Genomic DNA, 19341 nt, shown 5'->3' on the forward strand with positions numbered 1-19341 from the left:
GATTTTCCGCTGACTTTTACCTGAAAGGAAAAAACAAACAGCTTGAGAGAGAGAGAGAGGATTAAACAATTCACCAACACAACATACAATCAAATGCAGTCTTTTTCACTACTCACAATATTCTCCCTGATATGTCACTTCTATTTGACTTTTATTTAACTAATAAATAAACATAATCTCTCTGATAGTTTCAATATAGTTTGCCGTTAAAGACACTCCCCACAATCACAGAATTGAATTAATTACAGCCAGTATAATGGGGTATTTATTTCCACAGTAAATACACAGCATGTTCTCTCTGCTAGTTTCAGTATCACTACCGGTTGAACACACTGCCCATTGTCACACAGTAGAATCCACCCGGGACTGGACACTCCCCCAGCACTGGGGCACAAACAATGCAACATATAATAAAAAAATTCTCTTACCGGCTTGACGTAGATGTAACATTTTCAGCCACACAGTCACTGCCCATCGGTGGCGGAATGTCCGGGGTTGTGAACGTGTCACAGTGAACATGGTCATTGTTACCAGGAGTGGAAGGAACCGGTAAACCGGGATCAGTGCGGGTCTGAGAGCTGTACACTGTGGGAGAGACAGATTATGGGTTAATGATGGCGGTAAAACCCGCATCAGTGTGGGTCACATATATCTGTCAATTTGGTGAAGGGGCTGGACTTTGTTGGTCTGTGAGTGGAAGAGAATTGTTTTCTACCCACACCCCCGTGCTGTGTTTTACCGCTGGGTGACAGCAGACGAGGTGCATCTAATATCCGAGAATCGGGCGGTTCAGTTTGAGCACTGGAATGATTCCTGGTGCGAGTATTAACAAGGAAGATAATCCACACTGAACAGCATCAGGATCTCTTTTCTAGGACATCTCTTTTCTAGAACACTTCATTTCCTGTAATCACAGCGTGGACTTAAATCAACCAACTCCCTGTGTCACCGCCGATTGAAAGGAATTTAAAACAGCGCCAGTCCATTCCTACACAGAGGGCTGGTGACTGCGGGAATGTCAGAGATGTAACTCACCGAGAGTGGAGAGATCACCGCCGGCACTTCTGAGTGTGAGGAGATCATCAGGACCACCGTCCAGCAGAAAGTGACGCCCTGAGTGTCAGTGACTCCAGTCTCGACATCGTCATAATCGCCCGGAACCGGACCTGGGAGGAAATAGAGATTTCCACTGAAACCAAATGCCAGCACTGAGTGCTCAGAATGATATTATTATAAATCAATCTACCCGGGCCTTGCAGGGCGGGAGAGTGGACCAATGTGGTCTTCGGGTGAAGTGGGGTTATCTGGGGCAATGATTGGACCGTGTCGTGTCGAGGCAGTTTAGTCTCCGTTTTAAAGTCACACATTTCCCACTGAATCACCCACCCAACCTACGCATACATTTCACATTTCACGGCCCATAGAGCCGTGTGAGGAAACACAATGAACTGAATGTTTCCTTCCATTATATCATTGGGGGAAGTCGATAAGATGTTATTTCAAATCAAAAGTATTTCCACAATATTTTGTAACTAATATCACTGTCCAGTACTACGGATCCTTGGCAGTCTCATTTTTCGACGAGTAAGTTCTGATGTCTTTAGTTGTTGGTTTACGTGGTAGAGAGCTTGAAGTCGGAAATAAGATTATAGGAAGTAAAAATGTACCCACCCTGAAGACTGGAGGAGTTCCTTTCAGGTATTTCTGAACCCGGATCATTGTCACCCAAAATGTCACTGGTGTAATATCCGATCTGATTGAGGGAGTCAATGGAACCCGAAACTGTCAAACACAAAAAATGGATGGTTATTGGAGAGATTGATTGCACATAGGAGCAGACAACAAAATACCTTCATCGTCCCTGTTACAATATCCTGGAATTTGGTAACTGACACCATTGTGGGCGATCATTCACTACAAGGACTGTAGTGGTTCAGAGGAAGGCCCACCACTACCTTATCAGGGCAACTAGAGATGGAACATAAATGTCGGCCCTCCCAGCAGTCAGACACAATAAGGTACAGTCCATTAGTACAGGTAAGACCTCCGGTATCAGAGCAGAGAAAATAGTGTATAACACAGTCGGTTAGTACAGAGAGAGTGAGCGCGGTTTCCTGATCATGATCCACCTTGAATACGACAGCGACACACCCAGCCCAGTCGACCCTGCAAAGTCCTCCTCATTAACATCTGCGGACTTGTTCCAAAATTGGGCGAGCTGTCCCTCAGACTAGCAAGCAACAGCCTGACATAGTGATACTCACAGAATCATACCTTTAAGCCAATGTCCCAGACTCCACCATCACCATCCCTGGGTATGTCCTGTCCCACCAGCAGGATAGACCCACCAGAGGTGGCGGTACAGTGCTAGACATTCTGGGGGGAGTGGTAATGGGAGTGCTGAACATTGACTCCAGAACCATGAAGTCTTATGGCTTCAGGTCGAGCCAGGCAAGGAAACCAGCTGATGATTACCACCTACCACCCTCCCTCAGCTGCTGAATCAGTACTCCTCCATGTTGAACACCACTTGGAAGAAGCACTGAGGGCAGCAAGGTTACAGAACTTACAGAATCAACGGTTCAGATCAAAGCTCTGCAGTCCTGCCACATCCAGTAGTGAATGGTGGCGGATAATGAAATATCTAATGGGAGGAAGAGGCTTCATCAATATCCCCATCCCCAATGCTGGCGGAGCTTAGCACGTGAGTGAAAAATACAAGGCTGCAATGTTTGCAACCATCTTCAGCCGGAAGTGCCGAGTGGATGATCCATATCGGCCTCCTCCTCAGGTCTCCAATATCACAGAAGCCAGTCTTCAGCCAATTCAATTCACTCCACGTGATATAAAAAAATGGCTGAATGCACTGGATACAGCAAAGACTATGGGCTCTGACAACTTGCCAGCTGAAGACCTGTGCTCCAGAACCAGCCGCACCTCTAGCCAAGCTGTCCCAGTTCAGTTACAACACTGGCATTTACCCGACAATGTAGAATCTGCCCAGGTATGAACCGTTCACAAAAAGCAGGACAAATCCAATCCGGCCAATTACCGCCCCATCAGTCTATTCTCAATCACCAGCAAAGTAATGGAAGGTGTCACCATTGACCAGTCACATAAATACTATGGCTGGAAGAGCAGATCAGAGGCTGGTACTTCTGTGGCGATTGTCTCATTTCCTGACTCCTGAAAGCCTTTCCACCATCTACAAGGCACAAGTCAGGAGTTTGATGGAATTCTCTCCGCTTGCCAGGATAAGTGCAGCTCCTGCAACACTCTAAGATACACACCATCGAGGATAATGCAACCGCTTGGTTGGCACCCCATCCAAAATCTTAAATATTCACTCCCTCCAACACGAGCGTACCGTGGCTGCAGTGTGTACCATCTACAAGATGCACTGCAACAACTTGCCAACGCTTCTTCAGCAGCACCTCCCAAACCTGCAACCTCTACCACCTAGAAGGACAAGGGCAGCAGGCAGCTGGGACCACCATCAACTGCAAGTTCCCCTCTAAGTTGCACACCATTCGGACATGGAAATATATCAACATTCCTTCATCGTCGTTGGGTCAAACTCCTGGAACTCCCTCCGTAACTGCACTGTGGGAGTACCTTCACCACAGGGACTCCAGCGGTTCAAGAAGGCATCTCACCTCCACCTTCTCAAGAGCAATTAGGGATGGGCAATAAATGCTGGCCTTGCCAGCCAATCCAGGAATGAAAAAAAAATTCCATTAGACTATTGGGGGAAATTAACATGATTTTGTTTCAAATCCAAATTATTTCTACAATATTTTGTAACTAAAACCACTGTACTACGGGTTCTTGGCAGTGTCATTCATCGGCAAGTAAGCTCTGTTATCTTTAGTTGTTGGTTTTAGGTAGTAGAAAGCGTGAAGTCCAAAAAAGCGATTGTAGGAAGTAAAAATGTACCCACCCTGAATACTGGAGGAGTTCCTTTCAGGATTTTCTGATCCCGGGTCAGTGTCACCCAAAATGTTACTGGTGTAATATTCAATCTGATTGAGCGAGTCAATGGAAGCAAAAACTGTCAAACACAGAATATGGATGGTTATTGGAGAGGTTGTTCAGGACATCGGAGCAGACAACATAATGGCCCGGATTTTCCAGGGCCTATGATCGCATACACACAACATACATGGTCATAAGTTTCCCACAAGTTCCGTGTTTCCACATGTGATGCACATGCACAAAAACACAGAACTTGCAATCTGTCAAGATTCTGTTTGACAGATCATGCTCATCCGCAGGAAATGGACATTCGCTGGCGCCGGGTTCAGTTATATGCCCAACTACTGCCCAGCGAATGCCCACACAACCCTTACACCTGGTACAAGCAGGAGTAATGCCTTCTTGTACCAGTGTAAGCATTTAAATACATAGAAAAATATATTTATTTAAATGATTTAAACATATAAACAGCTTTAAATTTAGTTTACGTTATTTTATGCGCCTTGAAAAAAGTTTACATTTATTATTCAAAAATTAAATTTTCGTTTTAAATGTTTAATTCAATTTTATTTTAATGAATTTTGACCATGTGATGATTTACTTTTATTGCAGGTTTGTTAAAATGTATTATTTAGGGGATTCCTATTATACTTATGTGGATTGCGTATGTAAATATTTATCCTCAATCAACATAACAAGGACAGATTTTTCAGTCATTATCACATTGCTGTTTGTGGGAGCTTGCTGTGCGCAACTTGGCTGCCGCATTTCTCACATTACAACAGTAACTGCACTCCAAAAGTACTTCAGTCCGGTTGTCGTGAAAGGCGCTATATAAATGCAAGCCTTCACAGAAATCACAGAAACCCCACAGTGCAGATAGAGGCCATTTCGGCCCATCGAGCCTGCACTGACACATATCCCACCCGATCCCCGTAACCCCTACAACAACACATATCCCACCCTATCCCTGTAACCCCACGTATTTAAACCCCCTAACACTAAGGGTCAATTTATCATAGCCAATCAACCTAACCTGCACATCTTTGGACTGTGGGAGGAAACCGGAGCACCCGGAGAAAACCCACGCAAACACGGGGAGAATGTGCAAACTCCACACAGACAGTCGCCCGAGGCCGGATTCGAACCCGGGTCTCTGGCGCTGTGAGGCAACAGTGCTAACCACTATGCCACCATGAGCATAATGCGAATCCCCGTTTGATTTGTTGGGTTGGCCCATGTGATCCCAGGGATGCTTGCGCACCGCATGTGCTCCTGAGATACGTGGGCCTTGACAAAGGCATATGCCTGGAGGCCCAGGAGCACAAGTGTCCGAAGGTCCAGAGGCACCAGGTAGGTGTGGAGTTTACTTGTGGTTCAGAGGCATTCGCCCGCGGGAAGCCTCCGACCGCAATTTCCGGCCCAGTAGCTTCATCGTCCCTGTGACAATGTGCTGGAATTAAGTAACTGACACCATTGTTGGAGATTATTAACCACAAGGACTGCAGTGGTTTAGGAGGAGGGCCCATCACCACCTTATCAGTACAACTAAGGATGGACCATAAATGACGGCCTCCCAGCGGTCAGACACAATAATATACAGTACAGCCTATGAGTACAGGCAATATCTCGGATATCAGAGCAGAGAAAATAGTGTATAGCATAGTTGTTTAGTACAGAGCGAATGAGCGGTGTTTCCTGATCATGATCCCTCCAGCCTTCCACTGTCTCTTTCATTTTCAGAGACTCTAAAACCGCCGGCGGTGACGGCACAAACTGACCCCCCACCCCCGCCCCACACATGGGTCAGAAAATAGTGCAAGGAGGACAATATCCGATTCCTTCATCCATCTGTTTTTAAAGGAATGATTTATGTTAACGGTTAAATCCCTCCCTAAAAATAGCCCATACAAAGGTTTCATCGATTCGATAAGCGTTATTGCTATAATATCCTGAAGCACAATGTGTAAATTAATGTTAAATATCAGAATACAATCTATTAGAATAAGTCGGATAGAAACAATCAATCACAGGTTAGGATTTCCTGCGAGGAACGTGTTCCAGATACAGGAATCCAGTCACCGATAGAAATGGAATCTGGGTCAATGCGACTGTCGACTCATAAAAGCAGCGAGTTTTTATTGGATTGCTTAAAGGGAATAAAATGAAATGTTCGTGACAGAGACTCCAAGGTCAGCTAACACAGGAAATGATGGCCTTGATTTTCCGCGGCCAATGACGGTGTACACACCATCCATCGTAAGTTTCCTGCAAGTTCAGGGTTCCGCGTGTGATGCCCGACAACCCAGAACTTGCAATCTGTCCAGATTCTGTTTAACCGATCGTTCGAATCCGCAGCAAATTGACATTCACTGGTGCAGAATTGGATTATTTGCCCAAGTACTGCCCAGCGAATGGCCACGAAAGCCTTAGACCGGGTAAACGCAGCGGTAAGACCTTCTTTTACCAGCATAAGGGTTTAAATAATTCTTGAAATACATTTCTTAGAGTGATGTATATATTTTAATTTATTTCAGGTAATGTTTTGCACCTTTAAAAATGTTTATATTTATTCTACAAGAAAAATTGTTTTAAATGTTTAATTAAATTGTGTTTCAACTAATTTGGAACCTGTGATTATTTATTTTTATTTAAGTGGTGTGAAACTGCGCTTTCAATTTGCGGTCGGGGGCTCCCCGCGGGTGAATGCCTCCGAACCGCAAGAATAGTGCGAACCGACCTGATGGTCTGGGAGGTTCGGACACTTGCGGTCCTGGGCCTCTCCGCGCACACCCAGGGCGCACGTGGCTCACAAGCACCTCTCGGATCACGTGGGCCAGCCCAACCAATCATAAAGGAGAATCGCCACTATGCTAATGTGTTCACGGACGGAATCCCCATAATCATGAATAGGAATCCACTAAAAAAGACAATTGCGCACCAGTTAAATAAAAACAAACCATTTCACATTCAAAATTAATTAAAATACCATGTAATTAAGCATTTAAAGCCAAAGCTTAAATTTTTGAACGATAAATGTAAACTTTTTAAGGGGCTAAAAATAACCTAAACTAATTTTAAAGTTTTATTATGTTTAAATAATTTTTAAAACTATTTTAATATTTATTTAATGTCTTACTCTTAAAAAGAAGTCCTTACCCCTGCTTTTACCAGGTGTAAGAGTTTCACGGGCATTCGCTGGGCAGTATTTGGTTAAATAGCCCAGCTCTCCGCCAGCTTTGTGTCCATTTCCCGGGATGCGGTGGATCTGTCGAGCTGAAACTTGAAAGATCGCAAGTTCCGAATTTTTGCGCATGGTGGAAACCCGGAAGTTGTGGGGCACGAATGGCTGCGTACACACCACGTACTCGGTCATCAGCACCGGAAAATCTGGGCCATTATGATTAAGGCGGTTCTATACTTAAATGGAATCCCCATAAGCAAATTAGGAATCCCCCTTTGTGATTGGTTGGACTGGCCCACTGCAGGCGGACACCTACAGGCCCAGGAGTGGAACAGACCAAGGGTCTGGAGGCAGCAGGGAGCTGCGTCCTATTCTTGCGGTTCAGATGCGTTCGTCTACAGCAAGCATCCGACCGCAACGTCGAGGCCAATGGGTCGTATTTAGCGATCGGAGGCTTCCCGCGTGCGGAGACCTTTGATCTGGAAAAAATCTACGCACTTACCTGAGGGCTCCTGAGGTGCGTATAATTCCGCTCCTGGGCGTTTCCAACTCCAAGTACACAGGGCCCAGGTATCCCAGAGACACAAGAGTACCTGGGATCAAGTGGGCCATGGGGAGCCAATCAAAGAAGGGAATCTCCCTTTATGCACGTGACAGACGGACCTGTCAAATATATGAATGGAGATCACCCCCAAAACACTGTAAAACATTAAATAAATTTTAAAAAACTTCACCTTTTTTAAATTAGTTCAAATTACAATAAATTAAATATTTTAAACAAAAATTTAATTTTTTGAAAAAATAATTAAAGCTTTTTACGGAGCTTAAAATAAACTTACCTTTTTTAAACGAATTTTTAAATGATAAATGGGTGAAAATATTTTTTGTTACTTTTTTCAACTCTTATCCTGGTAAAAGCAGGCCTTACACAGCGCGTACACACAATTGGGATCAGAATATTCGGCCCAATATTTAAAGGGAAGACAATAAGTGAAGGAATGAAGATGGTTTCAATCGATCTGTGACTTCATGTCATGTTTGAATGAATATAAAATAAAAGAATACAATCAGCCGATGGGTTTATTATTCCTGGGCTCAGATATCTGAGGGAGTCCGTGTGGAGCCGGGTGGAAAATGGAAACAGCGTCTCTGCTCGCTATTTAGAAACAACCCAAAAACCCGTTCTTTGAACAATACTGACCAGTGGGAATCTTCCCCAAACCATTGCTGCTATCACTATACACACGGACACAGAGACACTCTCACTGTGACAGGACTCCTTCACATGGGGACAGTGAGCGGACTGCTGATCGTGTCCAGTCAGTACATTGACCATTAAAAGGGGTATTTAAGGGGAGGCGATATTTGTCCAGTGAAGATTCGATATCAAACGAAAAATACAGACCTGAACCCTGGGTCTGAGCGGAATCCTCGCCGGGGGGAATATTCTCAATCTCTTCATAAATTGCTTGGTACAAACCAGCAGGTGACTCCCTGCCGCGAGTGACAGCACCTGTTGGAGGGAGGGCGGGGAGATTAACATGTTGATTCACTTCACGCGCGTTTCACAGGAATTCATCAGCGAATAAATCCAAATTACAGATATAGTGATAGTCAGTGGCCAGAATCAGTTAACATGGATGTGTAGGAGGTTAGTTGTGTGTGTGATTCCGTGTGTGTGTCTGTGTCTCTGTGCAGACACATGTTCACCTCCAGCAGATTGCGGCCAGTTGTATTGACCTCGGGAAGAGGGAATGAGGGGGTATCAGGAGAAATGAGCTCCAGTTGATCGCTCGCTTACGGGGCCACACGGGGAGTTCAGCTGAAGAGAAGCTGGGTGAAGTTGACTGATCTCTGCGGACAGCATCAGTTTAGAAGCGCGAGTGAGGAGCTGATGGTTCTTTGGCATGTCCCGTCAGTGTGAGAGGAGCCTTGCTGTGTACACGGAGCAGGAATGTGTTGGGTGGGTGAGATAGGAGTGGAATAGTTGTGTTGGGAGGTAGAATCATCAGCGGAGAATGCAGAAAGGCCTTTAAAACTGTCATCTCTCAAAATGGTGGGCAGAACGCGGTCAGAGAGTTCGAGATTGGGCAACCGGACCCAGAAACTGAAAGGGTGGAATGGATACCCAATGGATAAAGGAAGAATAACAGAAAATAAGTGAAAGCACAGCCCAAACAGTTCAATTAAACTTTCTGTTCCATTGTTGCAGCAAGTAACTTCTTCTGGAATCTCATGTACCGGCTGATGAACTGGGACAGTGAATGTGGACACTTTAAATAACTCTCCATTTTAAGTGTCCCATTTTACTAATTCGGGCAGCACATTGAATGGAACAATTCGCCAAAAGCGGATTCAGATTTATTTCTAACACGATCACGTGACACTCAAAAACAACAACTACTTGTATTTATGAAGTGCCCTTAAGGTAGTAAAACGTTCCAAGGCGCTTCACATGAGTATTTTAAGACAACAAATTTGACACTGAGACACATAAAGATAAATTTTAGGACAGGTGACCAAAAGCTTGGTCAAAGAGGTAGGTTTTAACGAACGTCTTAAAGGATGAAAGAGAGATGGAGAGGTTTAGGCTGGGATTTCCAGAGTTGAGGGCCTCGGCATCAGACTGCACGGCCAGCAATGGTTGAGCGATTGTAGTCAGGGATTCTCAAAAGTGTAGAATTAGAGGAGTTCAGATATCTGGGTGGTGGGGGGGAGTTGTGGGGCAGGAGGAGATTACAGAGTCAGGGACCGGTGAGGCCATGGAGGGATTTGAAAACAAGGATAAGAATTTTTAAATCCAGGCATCGTTTAACCGGGAGCCAATGTACGTCATATGGAAAAGTGCAATGAACTGCAGACTCGCCAGGATATGTAGCGATGTGAGATCAAGTGTTAGTTCAGCGGTAAGATTTGAGCCTCACCTCTTCGTGTTGACTTTCTCTGTATTACCGCCATCAGTGCGATCAACTCACAGATTAGAAGGACTCCGAGGGTTATGCAGATGGCAACAGGGAGGGAGATGCTTTTACCTCCCTGTCCTTAATCACAAGATTACAGAAAGATTTAACACAGACACAGTCCACCTTGTATTTATTTTAAATGTTCCAGTCAATTTAAAACTGCTCACGTTAACTTCAGAAATTAACAAACCAAGAAAATGTCAATAACACCAATACCACTAATATGAACGCTAACATTAATAAAAATAATAGTACTAATAATGATAAGTACCTGCAGGTGTGAACGGAGAAGCAGTAGGAGGCAAATCGAGTTCTGTGGAACATATTGCACAAACATTTCAGCAACTTCAAACATTAAGATTTTGCATTGTAAATATAAAGTTTGTTCTTATTTTCCTAAATCCATCAGTCACATTCACAGAACGAGGAAACCCCCTGCGACCCTTACCGGAACAAATCACACTGGCATCTTCCTTGTGATCACAGTCATGTTGACCTGGTGGTGAGGAACGACAGTCGGACAGAAAGGATTCACTTCCGGTGCACTTCACCTCATCCAGCCAGATAAGACCGGTACCCTGGGCAATTGCGGCCCCTCCTGCGGCAAATAGAGCGGGGCCGCAACCCAGCTGTCTGCAGACAACATTGGCATCGGCCATATCCCAGGAGTCATCACACACCATGCCCCAGCTGTTATTGGACAATATCTCCACTCTCCCGGAGCAGTTGGTGTTGCCTCCAACCAGGCGCAACGGTTGTCCCGAGTCTATCAAAGAGAATCATTTATTGTTATTTATTTAGTACAAGCCTGGAATACAAGTCAGATAGTTGGTATAATGAAGAGGTTGAAGCATCTGGTGAATGTTCATGTTTAGACCCAGATTCTCGATCGCAGACCCTTGAACTGTGGGATCTCTCCGGCACTTTGGCTTCTGTTAAGAGGAGAAATATGCTGACTGTATTGGACATCAATGTTTGAAATAACACTCGCACATTGAGAGGTTCCTTGTGTTACCTGAACAAGCAACACCTGCATCCTCCCCGTGATGACAGTTGTGTTCACCCCACGGGTCTGTCTGACACTGCCAAAGGAAGGATTCGTCCGAATCACACTCCATCTCATCGAGCCAAATGGGTCCGGATCCCGCTCCGAATAACCGAGTGTGATACTCAATAGATATGAGGGGGCCGCACTGTAACTGTTTACAGATCACTTCTGCATCATGTCGATCCAGTTTCTCCGAGCACACTGTTCCCCAGGTCCCATTGTAGAACACTTCCACTCTTCCTTCACATCGATGCTTTCCTTTCACCAGTCTCAGCTCCTTGTGCTCTGTCAATGAAGCAAGAAATATCCAGGTGGTTCAATTGATAACTCGCTGTGTGTTCATACTGCACAAAACATGTTGCACCGGTTGTGTTCACTAGTGTCGATAATTATTCAGAAATTTAATAGAAATACAGCTAGAAATCGAACATTAAACAAACAATAAAAATAGAACATGCTGGAAATACTCAGCAGGTCAGGCCGCATCTGTGGAGATAGAAACAGAATTAACGACTCAAGACGGTGACCCTTCGTCAGAACTGGAAAACGTTGGAGATGGAAAAGGTTTTTAAGGAAGTACAGGAGGGGGAAATTGGGGACGGCAGGAACAAAAGGGAAGGCTTGTGATAGGATGGAAGGCAGGACAGATTAAGAGACAAAATGGATGATAGTGCAAGGCAAAAGGAGATGGTAATGGGACAAAAGAAACAAAATATTTGTCTGGAGCAGGTGTTAATGGGAATAGCAGCATCATCAGCAATAGCTACTGCACGAAAGCATTTGGGCAGAGGTTATGATCTGATATTGTTGAACACAATGTTGAGTCCAGAAGGCTGTAAAGTTCCTTATTGAAAGATGAGGTGCTTTTCTTCGAGCTTACGTTGAGCTTCATTGACCAGTGTAGGAGTTTGAGGACAGAGAGGTCAGAGTGGGATTGGGGCATAGAATAAATATCACAGGTAAGTGGAAGCTTGGTGTCAGCTTGCAGACTGAACGGAGGGGTTCCACAAAGCGGTCACCAATCTGCGTTTGGCCTCCCCTATGTGAGGAGACTGCATCTTGAGCAGCGAATACAGTATGCTAAATTGAAAGAAGTACAAGTAAATTACTGTTTCACCTGGAAGGTGTAGTTGGAGCCCTGGACGGTGGGAAGGGAGGAGTGAAAAGGGCAGCTGTTGCTTCTCCTGCACTTCGATGTGAAGGAGTTGTGGGAAGGGGAGGGGGTGTTGGTGTGATTGAGGATTGGACCAGTGTGTCATGGAATGAACGGTCCATTCAGAATGCTGAAAGGGGAGGGGAAGATGTGTTTGTTGGTGGAATCATGCTGGAAATGGCCGAAATTGTGGAGGTTGCTCTGTGAATGTGGAGGCTGGTGGGTTCGAAGGTAAAGGCAAGGGGAAGCTATCGTGGTTCTGCAAGGGTGGAATGGGATGAGCGCAGAGATACGGGCAATGGAAAGGACACTTTGAGGGCACTTTCAACCATGGTGGAGGGGAGTCCTCGGTTGAGGAAAAATGAAGACATTTCAGAAACACTAGGATGGAAGGAGGCATCAGCAGAACAGATGTGACGGAGATGGTGAAGCTGGGAGAATGGAATAGAATACTTACAGGAAGCAGCCTGGGAGGAAGTGAAGTTAAGTTAGCTGTGGGAGTTAGTGGGCTTATAGTGGATATTGGTCAATAGCTTTTCCCCAGAAATGGAGAGAGAGTTCTTGAGGAAGGGAAGGGAAGAGTCGCAGATGGACCATGTGAAGGCCCGGGAAGGATGGAAATTGTAAGTAAAGTTGATGAAATTTTCCAGTTCAGCACCAAAGGGGGAAATGGCATCAATACAGTCATCAATGTACCGGAAACAGACGTGAGGGAGAAGGCCTGAGTAGGAAAGAAACAAAGAATGTTTCACATATCCCACGAAAAATCAAGTACAACTAGGACACATATGGCTTCCCACAGCAGAATCGTCTATTTGGAGCAAGTGAGTGGAGTCAAACGAGTTATTTTTCAATGTGAGAACAATTTCAGTCAGGCAGGGGAGAATGGTGGAGGATGAGGATTGGTTGACCCACTATTCAGGAAAGAAGTGGAGAATCTTCAGGCCGGCCTGGTGGGGGATGGGGTGTAGAGGGATTGGACGTCCATGTTGAAAAGGAGATGGTTAGTGCCAGGAAACTGGAGACGGTTCAAGTAATGGAGGGCGTCAGAAGATTCATGGATACAGGTGTGAAGAGCCTGGATTAGTTGAGAAAAAAGCGTCGAGATAGGAAGGAATCATTTCCGTGGGGCAAGAACAAGCTGAAACGTTGGTGTACCAGAGCAGTCCTGTTGGTGGATCTTGAGATGGAGGTAGAATCGGGCTGTGTGAGGTTGGGGGATTATGACGTTGGAGACCATTGAGGGAAGAGGAGGCCATTGACCATCTTGAAAATGATGGGCTGATGTTCGGTGGTGGGGTCATGTTGCAGTGGGAGGTAGGAGGTGGTTTCAGTGAGTTAGCGTTCAGCCTTTGCAAGTTAGAGGTCAGTTCACCAATCAACAACAGCGCCACTCTTGTCAGCAGGTTTAATGACAATATTAGGAATTGATCCGAGAAAACGCATCGCCGCAAATTCAGTGGGAGGCAGATTAGAGTGAATGAGTGGAGTAGAGAAATTGAAATGGCTGATGTCACGCCGGCAATTCCCAATGAAAATATCTAGAGCGTGTAAGAGTCTAGATGGAGGGATCCAGGTGGAACGAGAGTACTGAAGATGGAAGAAAGGATACTCTACGTGGGGGAAGATTCTGGCCAGAGAAGTGCGTATGGAGGTGAAGGTGATGGAAAAAGAGCTCAGCATTGTGCCGAGCTCGAAGTTCATTGAGATGGGGCGTAAGTGGATGCTGATCATACGGGGTCAGTGATGGATAGGTCAGACGGGATAGTGAAAACACAGCAAGGGATGAGATTGGAAGTTCAACGTTACCTCGAGGAACAGCTCCGCGTCTATCGATTAGACACTTTTCAGCCTTCCGGACTCAATACTGATTTGAAAAATTTCAGATAATAAATATACCTGAATATTATCAGACAGCGGCCATTGCTGATGATTCTGCTATTCCAATTTACACCTTCTCTAGTCCCATCTTTTGTTTCTTTATTGTCCCAATATCGTGTCCTTTTGCCTTGCACCATCATCCCTTTTGTCATTTAATTTTTCTTGACTTCCCGTTTGTTCTTTCCTCCCCTCCCCGCTTTCCTGACTCTGTAATTGCTTAAAAAACTGTTACATATTTTTCCAGTTCTGACGAAAGGTCATCGACATGAAACGTTTGAATTTTCACAGATGCTGCCTGACCTGCATAATATTTCCACGTTAATTGGTTTTTATTGCAGATTTCCTACATCCACAGTATTTTGCTTTTGTATATAATAAAGAATAGTCAGCACATAGAAATTTTAGAAAATAGGAGCAAGAGTAGGCCATTCGGCCCCTCGAGCCTGCTCTGCTATTCAATGAGATCATGGCTGATCATTCAAACTCAGTATCCTGTCCCTGCCTTCTCCCCATATCCCTTTATCCCTTTAACCTTAAGAAATATATCTATCTCCTTCTTGTATATATTTAATGAATTGGCCTCAACTGCCTTCTTTGGTAGAGAATTCTACAGGTTCACCACTCTCAGGGTGATGAAATTCCTCCTCATCTCTGTCCTAAATGGCTTTTCCCTTATCTTTAGATTGTGACCCCTGGTTCTGGACTCTCCCGCCATCCGGAACATCCTTCCTGCATCTAGTCTGCCTAGTCCTGTTAGAATTTTATAAGTTTCAATGAGATCCCCTCTCAGTCTACTAAACACCAGCGAGTATAAGCTCAATCGACGCAATCTCTCCTCATACGTCATTCCTGCCATCCCAGGTATCAGTCTGGTGAATCTTCGCTGCACTCCCTCCATGGCAAGAACATCCTTCCTCAGATAAGGCGACCAAAACTGCACACAATATTCAAGGTGGGGTCTCACCATGTCCCTGTACAACTACAGCAAGACATCATTGCTCCTGTACTCAAGCTCTCTCGCTACGAAGGCCAACATACCATTTGCCTCCTTAACCACCTGCTGCGCCTGCATGCTTACCTTCAGCGACCGGTGCACAAGGACACCCAGGCCTCGTTGCACTTCTCCTTCTCCCAATCGATTGCCCGTCAGATAATAATCTGCCTTCCTGTTTTTGCCATCAAAGTGGATAACCTCGCATTTATCCACATTATACTGCATCTGCCCAATCACCCAACCTGTCCAAATCATACTGGAGTTTCTCGGCATCCTCCTCACAGCACACACGCCCAGCTAGCTGTGTGTCGGCTGCAAACTTGATTTCAAAGAGAAGTTCATGCTTTACCAACCTACTTGAATTATTTGAAGAAGTTGCAGAAAATGTACACAAGGTTAATGTGGTAGATGTAATATACATGGATTTTAAAATGGCCTTCCATAAGTTAACACTTCTTAGAATCATGACTGACGTCAGACGATGTGGAGTCAGGGGACAAGTAGCAGAATAGATAGCCAGCTGGCTACAAAGCAGAAAATAAAGAGTTGCGGTTAAAGGTAGTTATTCAGACTGGTGGAAGCTCAGAATTGGTGTTCCACAGGGATCGGTGCAGGGTCTGCTGCTGTTCATCATTTACATAAACGATTTGGACTTGGGATTTGGAAGTACAATTTAAAAATTTATGGAGGACACCAAGTTGGGGGGCTGTAGTTAATTCCGTTCAACATATTACAAAAAGGATATGCACGCACGGGAGAAAGTGCAAAAAATGATTTACAAGAATAAAGCCAGAACTCAGAGGTTAGAATTATCAAATAAGGCTGAACAGGTTGTGGCTCTTTTCTCTAGAATAGAGAAGGCTGAAGGCTGTCTCGATAGAGATCTTTAAAATTATGAAGGGGATAGATAGGGTAGACATAGAGAATATGTTTCCAATTGTGGGGAGTCCAAAACTAGGTGCAATAAATGTAAAATAGTCACTAATAAATCCAACAGGGAATTCAGGAGAAAGCTCATTACCCAGAGTGTGGTTAGAATGTGGAACTTGCTACCACATAGCGTAGTTGAGGCGAATAGCGTAGATGCCTTTAGGTGAAGCTAGATAAGTACACGAGGGAGAAATGAACAGAAGGATGTGCTGATAGAGTTAGATGAAGTACGGAGTGACGAGGCACGTGCGGAGCATAAACATCACACACACCAGTTGGGTCAAATGGCCGGTTTCTGTGCTGTAGATTCTATGTAAACACTCCCGAGTAAAGCCTCGCATATAACCCTGCAGAAAATGAGCAGATAGAAAGCGCCCTTACCTGAACACACCACCCTCACATCTTCTTTATGAGCACAGCCGTGGTTTCCCCACGGTGCTGAGGGACATTCCCAGAGAAACGATTCGTTACCCGAACAGCGCAGTTCATCCAACCAAACCGGGCCTGAGCCTGGTCCACAAGCAGCAGGAAGTTCCATGTCCACCGCATTTCCGCAATCCAGCTGTTTGCAAACCACATCAGCGTCGGCCAGGTCCCAGGAATCGTCACAAACTGAGCCCCAGGTCCCACTGTAATAAACCTCCACTCGCCCAGCACATGGACTTCCACCGTCGGAGAACCTTAACTGCACGTGTCCTGTTAGAGAACAATGCAGGAGGATTATACTTCCAATCTACATTTATCTAATCACTCAATCCAAACATTGCTGCTTCTGCAGTTTAATAAAAAAGTGCTTTTTATGTGTCTGTGACAGGTACATGATTTTATATCCCGGAGCATCTCTCTGCACTTACATCTTACGTAGAATTATATAGAATGTACAGCACAGAGTCAGGCCATTCGGCCCAAATATCCAACCCGGTATTATGGTCCACACGTGCCTCCTCCCTCCCCACTTCCTCTAACCCTTTCAGCATAACATTCTATTCATTTCTCCATCGTTAGATTTATTTCCTCCAGTTCTCCCGTTTGGTTTCGAATGTTGTGCACATTGTTGTACAGCCAATTTAACTTGTTTTTATTAGTTGTTCCACTCACTTTATTTTTAACAATCAATTTATATTTCTGCTCTATAAGTGTATCTGTTCCCTAACCGTTAATGTATCCAGTTTTCATTACCTTGGTCTGACATTTACTCACATCTCCTATTTATTTTATCTTCAGGCCTATGTTAATTTCACCTGATTCCTCCCCCCCACCCGTCTTACTAGCTTACATTCTTATCCAGAGCTTTATTTATCATTTCCGCTGCTCATTGCATACGGCAGAATGCAACGTACGGAAGTGCAAGCCCACAAAATCTGTCTACACGTAAATACAACATGTTGGAACTGACATCAGTCCGTAACCAAAATATATGTCCAAATTTACACACTGCATTATGCAACTTACACAAGTACATCTGAAGAACATCTGTCCACACTTATACACAGCATAATGAAACTTACACCAGTGAATCTCCAGCACATCTGTCTACACTTATATGCTGCACAAAGGAACTGATTTGCAAACTCAGCGCGCATTTGACAGCCGAGCTGAACTTCCTATCCCACGTGCTCTCCATCACAAAGACCGCCAACTTCCACCTCTGTATCATCGCTCACCTCCGTCCCTGCCTCAGCCCATGTGCTGCTGAAACGCCGTCCTCCCATCCTGCGCCCTCCATAACCTTCAGCTCAACCGAAAACTCCTGATATCCTGACCCGCACCAAGTCACACTCACCAGCTTCCCTCTGCTCACTGCTCTCCACTGGTTTCCTGTCCGCCAAAACCTGTAGTTTTAAATTACCATCCTCAGGTTCAAATATCTTCATTGATTCGACCCCCCCCCCCTATCACTGTAACCGCCTCCATCCCTAATCATTTAGGGAACTCTACTGTTCTCCAAATGTGGCCTCTTGTGCATCACCGTTTCCTTCGCGCACAATTGGCGGCCGTGGATTTCGCCGTCTCGGTCCCAAGATCAGGAATTCCTTCCCTAAACCTGCCGCCTCTCCTGGTTTAATACCAGCTCTTGAAACCTACCCAAATGGCCAGGCTTTTAGTCGCCTGCCCTATAACCTTGGGCTTTAACTCTATGTCAGTTTTCTCCTTGTGAATCATCTTACGACGTTTTTCTTTCGTTAAAGGCGCCATATAAATGCAAGTTCTTGTTATTTTTCAGTTCTGCCGGTGTGCTCTAGCTTTGCTGTCACCCCCTGAGTTAAATAAGTGGTTGGAGAGACAAAGAGGAATATGTGACCTGTATTAAAACAGTTCTCAGCAGATTAGATATTCCCCTTTATGGTTCTGTAAAATAGAACCATTTGTTCACCTGCACACAGGACCCCTACGCCGATGCTGTCATTGAGAGATGGATTCAATGTGAATGAGCTGCAGTTCCGGAGCTGAGACTCGTTTCCTTCACACTGGACATCATTCACCCACACGGGCCCTTCACTCTCTCCGTACTTTGAAGAGTTATAAGCGGCTATTGCAGAGCCGCAGCCCAGCTGTCTGCAGACCACGTTGGCATCATTTAGGTCCCAGAGGTTGTCCCGCACTCTCCCCCAGCTGCCGTTGTAGTAAATCTCCACTCGCCCGTCACAGCGGCTTCCCCCGTTAGTCAGTCTCGGCGGCCAACCTTCATCTACAAAAAGAAACACATTGAGAGCAACGGTTAAACTGAGCCAAAATATCCCATAATATTATTAATTTTAATGATTACATTTCTGTAATAATTACCCACAAGGCTTGTAGGCAGATCCTCTCCGCCATTACCTTTTCTCGGTGAATTGAGTTTAGAGAGATGTCGAGCTGCTTCTGGAGGCTAATCTGGGGAAAGCGGCTAAAAACAAATTGGGGGCGGGCGGCCCAGGCCGGCTATTGATATGAGCTGTGATCAAAGGCAGGAGCACGGGTTTGAAATGGGTTCTAGCTGCTCAAAGTTTATCTTATTCAATACGGAATGAAACAGACAGAAATTTAAATTGGTAAAGCCTTTCAAAACTGCAGGACGTCCCAAACCGCTTCGCAGCCAGTGAAGTAGTTCTGCTTTATAGGCACTGGGGGACCGGCCGAAGGGTTGATGGGCCTCCACCTGTCTCCAGTGTTCCCATGTGCCAATGTGTGAAACGCTGAAGCGAATTTGCCCTGAAAACAGCACTGACATAA

At 45.1% G+C, this 19341-nt stretch overlaps 1 pseudogene; it reads right to left on the bottom strand.

Annotated features, from left to right (window-relative positions):
- Nucleotides 1-424: 424 nt before the first annotated feature.
- LOC147098111 (scavenger receptor cysteine-rich domain-containing protein DMBT1-like) overlaps nucleotides 425-19341 on the bottom strand; it is a 184461-nt pseudogene continuing 165544 nt past the window's right edge.

Source organism: Somniosus microcephalus, chromosome 30 (assembly GCF_052327205.1).
Source record: "Somniosus microcephalus isolate GS21.2 chromosome 30, FLI_Smic_1.0, whole genome shotgun sequence".
Taxonomy (NCBI): domain Eukaryota; kingdom Metazoa; phylum Chordata; class Chondrichthyes; order Squaliformes; family Somniosidae; genus Somniosus; species Somniosus microcephalus.